The sequence below is a fragment of the Brassica napus genome, chromosome C5, assembly GCF_020379485.1.
Source record: "Brassica napus cultivar Da-Ae chromosome C5, Da-Ae, whole genome shotgun sequence".
Taxonomy (NCBI): Eukaryota; Viridiplantae; Streptophyta; class Magnoliopsida; order Brassicales; family Brassicaceae; genus Brassica; species Brassica napus.
This window is the reverse complement of record NC_063448.1, coordinates 22,736,853-22,748,168: the sequence shown is the minus strand read 5'-3', so window position 1 is coordinate 22,748,168 and position 11,316 is coordinate 22,736,853.

The window sequence follows — 11,316 nt, the reverse complement described above, 5'->3', positions numbered from 1 at the left end:
GTTCAAATTGATTTTGGGTTTGCAACCATTTTTAAAGCAAAACATTTTTTATTATGCATGTGACCTATTTAGTTAATCATTAAAAAATATTCCAGACCCATTAAAGAAAAATGATGGGCTGAACTAAAAAACATTACCATTGATCACGAAATTTTCAATGTGAAATTTTTACCATTTTTAATAATTTATAGTCGTTTTAAAATATTTTTAATATAACATATAAAAAAATCTAATTTTTTTATTATATGTTTAATGTGATTGTTTAATTTTTTTAATAATAGAAAATTATACAAAAAGTATAGAAGATAAAAAAAGTTTACAAACCGATCCTTGTTGATTTGGTATTTGGTATATTTGTTGTAACTTTAATTTAACAGGATTTTCTCAATATGTTCTTTGAGAAAGTTTACAAACCGATCCCTCTAGTTTACAATCTTGTTCTTGCTATGCTTTGGCGTCACCCTGAGAACGTGGAGCTGGAGAAAATCAAGTTTGTTCACTACTGTGCAGCTGTAAGTAGAGATCCCTTTGCTTACCAACCGGAGCCCTTTACTATTGATGATGAAATTGATAGTGATCCAAGCCATGGAGGTACACAGGAGACGAAGCTAACATGAACAGAGAAGGCATCAAGATGTTAGTTGATAAATGGTGGGATGTATATAACGATGAATCACTCGATTTCAAATCGAAAATCCCTGTAGATGTGGAAGAAATCATTACCAAATCGACCATCCTAGCTTCGGTACTCGAACCGGAAATGACCTATGTTCCTGCACCTTCCACTGCTTGAGATGGTGTAGAAATAAAGTGCAAAAAAGACTTTGCGTGTTTTATCTATCTATTTTGTTTTGATATATGTATACATAGTTTGAAATAGTATAAGCAGAAATAGAAACCTTGGCGCGTTGGAATTACAGTTATTAGCTTCCCTTTCTCGACAGGTGAGGTCATGGGATAGTATGCTGAAGTGTGTAAGACCATGTTTAACGGAGGTAATTAAAGGGTTTCTTAGGGTGTTGGGTCCCACGTTTTATGCAAACCGGTAACAGAGTTGATGAAATAATAACCGATTGTTTTGAATTTTTTGCACTGTTCACGGGCCCCACCGACACGTAGCAATCCGCGATTGGTGCACTTCTTAATTTTTTTCTTTTTCAAATCAGACAAAAAAAATAAAAATAAAAATTTAAGAAACCCACTAAGGGTTTCAGGGATAAACATGGTCTAAAGTTTTAACCTACTAAGGAATTCGAGTATTTGTATTTGCTAATATCAATGTGAATCTTTGCTAAAGATATATATATATATATATATATAGTGTTCTATATTGGTTAATTAAGCCTAGTAGCACTTAAGGTGTCCTATTGATTATCCCTCCATCATATTCTGTAATCATGATCGCAAACAAACAGAATAGTAAATGACAATCTGATATTGATTTAAAAAAAAAAAGAATTTGGAAAGTTTCTGTAGACAAGTCTGCAATTAACCCGAGGATTCATCTCGGCCCGTGGTGGTAACATCTTTAAAAATAAGAGATGCAAATCTATAAGGTATTGCAAAACCCAAAAGATTAAACGAGTCCCTTTTTTTTTTGAAGATCAAACGAGTTTATCGTCCGATCCAACCTTAAGAACATCCTTTTGCAAAATAAAAAAAAAAACTTGGAACACTGTTGAAAGCTTCAACGACCTCTTTAATATGGAAAGTAAAGTCTTACTCTAGTCATCTACACTATTAATAGGTGTTTTCCTGTATCATGTGCAGCAGTAACATTTTTAAATTTAAATTATATTTAAAACTTTAAATATTTTAAATTTTATTATTTTTTACCTATATTTTAAAATAAATTTTAATTCAGTTAAATTATATTTTTTTTGTGCACACAGTTGAATTATATTTAAAAATAAATGCGTATATGTTTTTAAATTTATAATCTTAGATAGATTTTTAATCTATTTTTGGATAATTATATTAAATCAACTTGTATAAAATTAATTAAAATTTTTAGTACACATTTTTTATAATTATCTAAAACTAAAACTAAAAAAAAACATTTTTTATATTTGTAGATATATAAAAAAACTAAAGATACAATGATTAAAAATAATAACTTTTTAAAAATCGTAGAAAAATCAGAAAATATTTTTGGTGTTAAATAGTATAACTATAAAAAAATAGAAATAAAAATATTTCCAAAATATTAAAATATTATTATATTTATAATACTGTATTATTTAATGCCACATTTGAATAGATTTTTTTAATGTTGATGTATAGTTTACTGCCGTATTATAAAAAAATTACCAAAAACATAAATCTGCATTAAATGAAATCATCAATTCATCTTATTCACAAGCCATATCATTTATCTAAGTGTGTCATATCATCTTTTTTTTTGTAAGAGTCTTTGTAGAGATGACATGTACGCAAAATTTAGAAAACAATTTCTCAATTATAGTCTAGGGGATGTTTTAGTATATTTAATTTAAAAGATACTAGGTGAATGCCCGCGAATTCGCGGGTTTGCATGTTTTGTAACAATATATTTATTGTAATTTGTCAAATTAAAATATGTTTTTGTCATCAAAAATTGAATATGTGTTTTTATAAAATATTTTTCTATGAATAAATTTTTCTGAAAAACATAAATATGATTATTTTAAATATTTTTGATATTTTGTATTGAAAATTGTACTAAAATTAGTTATATATAATATTTATTACTCATTTTTAATAAAATTATTAAGTTTTGAAGGTATATAATATTGAAACTTTTGATTTTTAAATAATTTGTAGCTAAACTTTTATGTTTTTAATAAGTTTTAAAAAACTTAAGACAATATAATTGTTACGCATTCTCTACATATTCATATCTAATCACATAAGAATATAAAACTACTATCTCAATTCTATAATTTGTGTTTGAAACATTTTATATAGTTGAAAATACTTGATTGCTAAAAATGGTTTCATGAAGCATTATAAATATTTTATGTAATACACATATTTAATTACTATAAATAATTATAAGCAATATATTTAGGTTATTTGAATACTGATAAAATTTGGTTCTAGTATTGATTTTCTTACTCATAAAATAAATAAAAAACTGAAAATCCATTAAAAAATCAAATTTTAATTTTTTTTCAAACTATATGATTGACACCTAAGAAAAAATCAATTAAGTGACTTTTCATTTAATATAAAATAAAATTTCAAAATAGATTTTATAAATTAATTTATAAGCTTTTAAAAATAACTTACAACATCTTATAATAATTTAAAAAATATGATAAGCCAAGATAAATAATTTATAAATTCATTTATAATTTTTATAGATGATTTAAAAAGCATGTATCAACTTCATTAGACATTAATAGCTAATATAATAATTTATATTTATATACAATATAATGTTTTATATAAGAATATAAAATCATTATTTAGATTTTAATAAACTTTTTTGTTTATTATTTTATGTAGTTTACAAATATATAAGAAATTGATCAACCATTATTATTTTTATATTGTTTCAAAAATTAGTTGCCATATATAATTATCCGTCATATTAGGTTGATTATTTGGCAAGTGATATTAACTTTTTATGGACTTTCTTTTTAAAAAAAAAATCTAAGAAAAACAAATAAAAACTAAAAATTATTGAACAATCAATTTTTAACAATTTTTAAGACTTCATCAATGATCGATGATAGACCATGGATTTTACCCACTTTTAGCCATGGTCTATAAGTGTTTTAATATATATTTACTACTATATAGAGTCTATTTAGAGTATTTACAAGTTCAGGTACGTTCTGGAGAAATATGGTGATTTTGGAGCCTTTTGAGGTGCAGAACTGCACAGGCGCGTCAGATGTCTAGCTATGGATGGAGACCTTACCATCGTTAGATTAAGCCCATCTTTTTACACAAGATAGAGCTTTGAGTTAGTTTTCCAATGCCGCCGGTTTGAGGTCAATCAGCATCATGTAGCAGAAGTATGCCCGTTTTACTGAAGAGTGGTCAGTCTGCCTCGCGAGAGGAAACTGTCGAGAAGAGGAACGTATGTCGATCGATGCGAAACTCTTGACATCGATCGATATGGATGCCAGAATGCGGGCCGAGCATATTTTATGACCGACTGAAGCCCAGAAGCAACCCCAAATTACCAGAATACCCTTGGACGACCAGAAACCCTATTTATGTTATTTATAAGCCATTGTTGACGGCTACGCTATCTAAGCTTTCTTTAATTCTTGTTTTAGGTTAGGAGAGAAAGGAGAAACTCCTTCAGAGTCCTCCTGGAACTCCATTGTTTTGGTTTTTATATCTATTGCAGTTTTATTATCTATTAATCTATGATTTCTGTGACAAACTTCATGATTGAGTAGATCCACCTGTTAGGTTTAGGGTTCAAATAGGTTAGAGGGATTAGCCCCAACTACAGAATTTCTTAGTTGTGATATTCATTGATTGATTGTTCTTAATGTTTGTTCTAGCCTTGCTAACTAGAATATTGAACCTAGGAATTTGCATGTGTCAAGCATCCTTGATCATCATGTCCTGAATATAATCTGTCATGCTAGGACTGCTAGAGAGAGAGCTAACCGCTGATCTAGGAGACTAGTGAGCATTATCAACCTGCGCCTAGGGCTTAACTAGAAGCTATCGATTGATATCTTCATCTGACAATCGATCGATATTGTGAAAGGTGTATCGATCGATATCCCTATAGGATCATCGATCGACACTTTCTTGTGATCAAAGGACAATAGTTGAGATCCAAGATCTAGTTAGTTAACCAGTGAAACATTGCCATCGTTGATCACTGTGATTAAGGAGTTGAGCTCTAATATATCATGCATGCAACTGTTAGGCATCTATAGGATTATAATCTCCAACACCTGAATAGAAACCCTAGATCTAGCAACCATCCTTTCATCAAACAAATCTTTGCCAAGCTGAACAATAGTCTTGTTCAACTTGTTTATTGTTTACTACTTTGCTATATTTATTTACTACTTTATAAACTATTAGCCTAGCTTAATCATATAACTATTAGATCTAATTGGTTCCCTAGCTCCCTGTGAATTCGATCCCTAAGTACTACAACTCGACCTTTTATTTGAGAGAGTATAAATCACTTCTTACGGTAATTTGAGTGGTATCAATCAACATAAACAAAAGTCTTTTATGTGACTTCTCAATGAATATATAATAGGATAGTAGGATGAGTTTTTGAAAATGATTTTATAAATTAATTTATAAGCTTTTATAGATGATTTGCAAAGTTTTAAAATAATTCAAAATATATAATTAAGTCAAGATAAATAATTTATAATTATTTTGATAATGTAACAAAATGATTTATAAAGTATATGAACGTTATAAGACATTAATAGTCATTATAATAATTTATATAAAAATATAATGCTTTAAAAAAGAATATAAAAATGTATTATATAAACTCTTTGTCGTTTATTATTTTATGTATTTTATAAATATAAAGAAATTTATCAACATTATTACTATTTCTATAATATCAACAAATACTTACCAGAAATTATTATTTGTAATATTATGCAGATTATTTGATAAGTGATATTAATTGTTTATATACTTACCTTTTCTTTTTAGATCTAATTAAAATAAATAAAAATTAAAAATTATTGACTAATCAAATTATAACAATCTTGTGAGAGTTCACATATGATCGATACGTCAGCAAAAATCATTAAAGTGACTTCTCAATTGATATATAGTAGGATTAAAATAGGTATCTTTTTAAATTTGAATATTTTCTTAAATGAGACTCATATTCATATTGCTTTATTTTAATTATTTGTATCATGTTATAATGAAATTTTAAACCCCTAGTCACAAAATTTTTAGTGTGGGACTTTTAATATTTTAATTAATTTATAGCCCTTTTTAAAGATTCAAAATATAACATAAACATATAGTTTAAAATCTCATTTTATGGTTAATGTGACTTTTAAATTGATTTCTGTATTAGAAAATTTGAAAATGGTAGAGAATATACCTCTCTGTTTTGGATGATGTTCTTGAGAAGCACCGATCTACGACTCTTGAGTTGAATGAATTTGTTAGTTTCTCGGCTCGGTTTCATAATGACATAAACAATCCCAAGCTATACTTCGTCCAATTTACATAGGTACGGGTTTTCTTCTTTGTATAAAGTAATTGACTTCGATTTGTGTATGTTATTTCAGAAATTATATTCTTCTTGTATGCAACATAATCTTTCTCGGACTTTGTTGTGAGTCATGGAGAATTGTGGTCTGCTCAAATGTCAGGCCGGTCTTGAGTCAAGCTGGATGAAACATGATACAAGCCTAATCTATCAAAGGCGCACAAAACTCTTGGTGGACAGAATCTCTTTCAGCAGCGGATGGATAGATAGGGGGATGATAGTGATTGACTCTCTCAGATGAACCAGACTTGCTTGAATCTCACAAACAATTCTAATCCAGAAATCTATAGAACCAAATGAATCTCTCAAATGAATCTAAAGACAAGAGCAACTCAAAGATACATTTCTTTGAAAAGAAAACAATACTTTCTAATTAATCCCTTATATATTAATTGAGAAACATTACAACATTGTTTTGTACTCACGTGTCACCATGAGAATGAAATTCAGAATTCTTAGAAAAATAGGCTCGTGCATCTTAATTTATATTATACTTTTTATTAAACTAACTATCAAATTGATAAAAAGTGTACAAAATAATATTCTCGCATTTTTCAAAAATAAAAGCTATGGAATTACCTAATATGATTAACGTATATATGAAATTAATGATTATGAATAATAAATATTTGATAACAATTTTTGTATCTTAGCTCTTTTTTAAAAAAAAATTTATATTATTAAAATATAAAAAATCACATTAACCATATACTAAAAAAATTTAGATTTTTTCTTATATGTTTTATTTTGAATTTTTTAAACGACAATAAATTATTAGAAATTTTGAAAATTTTATGATCAATGACTTAATTTGTTTTGTTATAACAAAATACATATGATCATAAAATTGTATTAATATGAATTCTTACTTAATAAATATTCAAATCATACTATTATTTGCGAATATGCTTAAGTGAAAAGCCGATTGACTCACTATTTTACAATGCTGAGTAGACTATTTTACAATGCTGAGGTGTCTTTCTTTTATTCGTCATTAACATTAATTAAATGTTTTAATTCTCATTTTTTTCATTAATTGGCTAATCATATCGCTAAACCATCGCTAATCCATTCTTAATTTCCTTATGGTTAACCTCCTCAAACCGTTTTTAATCACACCATTTTAATCAATCTCGGTTCATCTTTAATCTCGGTTTGTATATCCTCTAATCAAACTCTCTTGGTTTGTATATTCTCTAATCATACCTCTTTCGGTTTTTATATCCTCTAATATCGGTTTCCATGTTCTTTTTTTTTTTATTCTTTTTCTGATTGTTTAACGTTTACTAAGATATGTAAATTGATCTCGGTTCATCTTTAATCTCGGTTTGTATATCCTCTAATCAAACCTCTCTTGGTTTGTATATTCTCTAATCATACCTCTTTCGGTTTGTATATCCTCTAATCTCGGTTTCCATGTTCATTGTTTTTTGGATTCTTTTTCTGATTGTTTAATGTTTACTATGATATGTAAATTGTGGATTTTAATCATATGTTCTATTGTTTTTTTTATATTGTCCTCTACATGAATTGTCTATAACTACGTTTCGTATGATTTATGTTCTACGTTTGTATACTTGAAGGGTTTAGGGTAGCGTGTACCATATAGTCAGGGTTTAAATTTTAGGGTTGTTTGGAACTGTCTATAGACGATATTCCGTCGTTTGGATAATTAGGATTTTTCGTTTTTTCGTGAACACGATAACAATTATGAAAGTTATTTTTAAAAATCGGTTTTGATATTATTTCCAATAATAACAATCACAATTATGGCATTTCCGGTAGATCATTTCGATATTAAATTAAAACGTCCTGCGACAAATACGTATTCTGTTGTTAAAAAGATATTATATATATTATCTTTCCAAAAGAAGATTTATATGTATCTTCTATAGAAAGTTTTTTTTTTTTTTTTAAACACTAACTTTATTAAGTTTATATTGAGTTTACATAATCATTATGCAATTCAGAAGTTATAAATCTAGGAACATAGTAATGATATTTAAAAGATATATTGTCTTCAATCTGATGCTTTGCCAACTTATCTGCCATTTTGTTGCCTTCTCTTCCAATCCATTGGATTTGTATTGTCTGAAATTGTTGTTTCCACCATTGTATTTCCCGTTTCCAGTTGTAAGCATCGAAGTGAAGTGTTAAACCATTAATTATATCAACAGCTTTTCGATTATCTGATTCAATGCAGATTTTTAAGTGACCCCTACTCCAAGCATGTTGCATTGCCATTAGTATAGCTTGTAGTTCACTTTCCAAGGCATTATTAACACATCTTCCAGTTGCTTGAACTCCACCTTGATATCTTCCTTCTGAATCACGCAATACCCAACCAGCTTTACTCTTCATTGTATTATTAATAAAGCTTCCATCGACATTAATTTTCATCCATCCTCTAGGGGGTTTTGCCCATCTTGTATCCCTTGACCTAGCTGAAATATTCCTCCCTTGTTGAGTAGACAAACCGATGTTCCGAGTTGTATCAAACCATTCTTTAGCATCTTCTCTGCTTTGTCGGATTAGAGTCCTCCATGGTATATCTTTCTGTTGAAAAATCAGCATATTTCTACTTTTCCATAATCTCCAAAGTATCCAAATAGGTTGATCTTGAAAATGTATCAATCTTGTTGATGTACCTATGTTGATACATTCTTGAATCTTATCCTCAAAAGACGATGTAGAGCTGTTTATAACTGCATTATCCAAACCAGAAGTTCTCCATATCATCTTCGCATACGGACATTCAAAAAACACATGTAATTCTGATTCCTCTTGCTGGAAACATCTTTGACAAACATCATCTGGTACTACATGTCTTCTCTTTAGATTAGAACCAACTGGTAGACACTGAGATAGTATACGCCATAGGAAGTGTTGTAGTTTCGGTGGAGATTTCAGTTTCCAAATCCTTTGTTTGAGTACAATACTCCCTGGGATTTGATATATTAGAGCTTGTTCTTGTTGATGAGAACTAACCCAATATCCTGATTTGACTGAGTAGATACCGTCTTCATTATAGTGCCAACCCATCAAATCTTGTTGTGCTTTGGAGCTGATCTTAATTGCCAGAATTTTATCAACGTCTTCCGGATGAATTCTCTCCCTCAGTTTCCTTTCATCCCAATGGTTACAGTCTGCTGAGAAGAACTCATTAACCTTGCATATCTCCTCTGTCTGGTTCAGTGGACGCGGTGGTCTTGGTGGATGATCTGGAATCCAAGGATCAGTCCACATGTTGATCAGTTCACCATTACCAATGATAAATCTCATTCCTTGTTTCACCAAGTTTCTCCCATGAAGAAGAGATTTCCAGGCATAAGAGGCTTTCTTTTGTAAACGTGCATTTAGTATGTCTCCATCAGGGAAATAACGAGCTCGTAGAATCCTAGCCATAAGACACTCTGGATGTTGCATAATTTTCCAAACTTGCTTCCCAAGTAACGCTTGGTTGAAATTTTCCAAATCTCGAAATCCTAATCCCCCTTCTCTTTTAGGTAGACCCATCTTCTTCCAAGAAAACCAGTGAATCCCTTTCTTTTCTCCTGAGCCCCACCAGAATCTTGCTAGTATTCCATTTATCTCTTCACATATTTCTTTTGTGAGTTTAAAAATATTCATACTATAGATAGGCATAGCCAGGGCTATAGCTTTGAGCAGAATCTCTTTACCACCTGGTGAGAGAAATTTCTGATGCCATCCTTGCGTAATCTTTTTAACCTTCTCAATGATGTAATGAAACATTTCACTCTTTCTTCTTCCAAACTGCTCTGGCAATCCCAAGTATTTCCCCATTCCACCATCATTGTTGATGCCTAAAATGTGTTTCATCTTTGTTTTGGTAATCGGAGAGACTCTTGAACCAAAAGTAATAGAAGACTTATTCAGATTAACCGCCTGACCCAAGATTGCTTCATAAACTTCAAATATCTTCTTCATTTTCTTTGCAGCCCTCTCATTAGCTAGAGCAAAAAAGAGAGAGTCATCAGCAAATAGCAGATGGTTTACTGCCGGTGCTTGGATTGAAATCTTGATGCCTCCCAAGGATCTCTCAGACATTGCAACATTCATCATGTGAGATAATATTTCTGCACACAAGATAAAGAGATAAGGAGAAAGAGGATCTCCTTGTCTTATACCTCTTTGTGGAACAATATGACCCTCTGGTGATCCATTAATCAAGACTGAATAAGTATCAGAAGATATGCACGTCATTATCCATCCAATCCATATACTATCAAAACCCATATGCTTCATAGTTTCTTCCAAAAAGCTCCATTGTAGCCGGTCGTAAGCTTTGGTGATATCAGTTTTGATGGCCATATAGGAAGTAGATTGTCGCTTCCGAGCTTTGAGGCTATGAAAGACCTCATGAGCAATAATGAGATTATCAGTGATCATTCTCCCCGGGATAAATGCAGCCTGATTTTCACTGATCATGCCACTTAAATGTTGCTTTAACCGATTCACCAAAACTTTTGAAATGACTTTATAGGCCACATTACAAAGAGCAATGGGTCTAAATTCAGTCATTCCAGTTGGTGGATAGACTTTGGGGATCAGACACAGATTAGTATGATTCAGCTGAGGATCAAGATTACCTTCCTGGAAAAATCCCTTAACTTCCGTAACAATATCTTCTTTAATGTCTTCCCAATATTGATGATAGAAGACGGCTGAGAATCCATCCGGACCAGGCGTTTTGTGAGCACCAATATCAAACATAGCCTCTCTGATTTCTTCCTCTGAGACTTCCTTAATCAGATCAGCATTCATCTCAGTAGTTACTCGTCTCTGGAAGCTTCCAAAGACTTCAGGATAGAGTGAAGTATTGGCGTTAGAATTTCCAAATAAATTTTGAAAATACTCTTGTGCAACTTGAGCAATTTGTCTCTGACCTCGGTGAACTACTCCGTTACTATCCTGGATAGATGAGAGATTCAATCTATTTCTTTTCACCTTCGCAATGGAGTGAAAATATTTGGTATTCTTGTCACCAGCTCTTAACCACATCACCCTGCTCTTTTGTTTCCAGAAGATTTCTTCCTCAATATAGGCTTGATTCAACTCCTCTCGAACTGTATTTA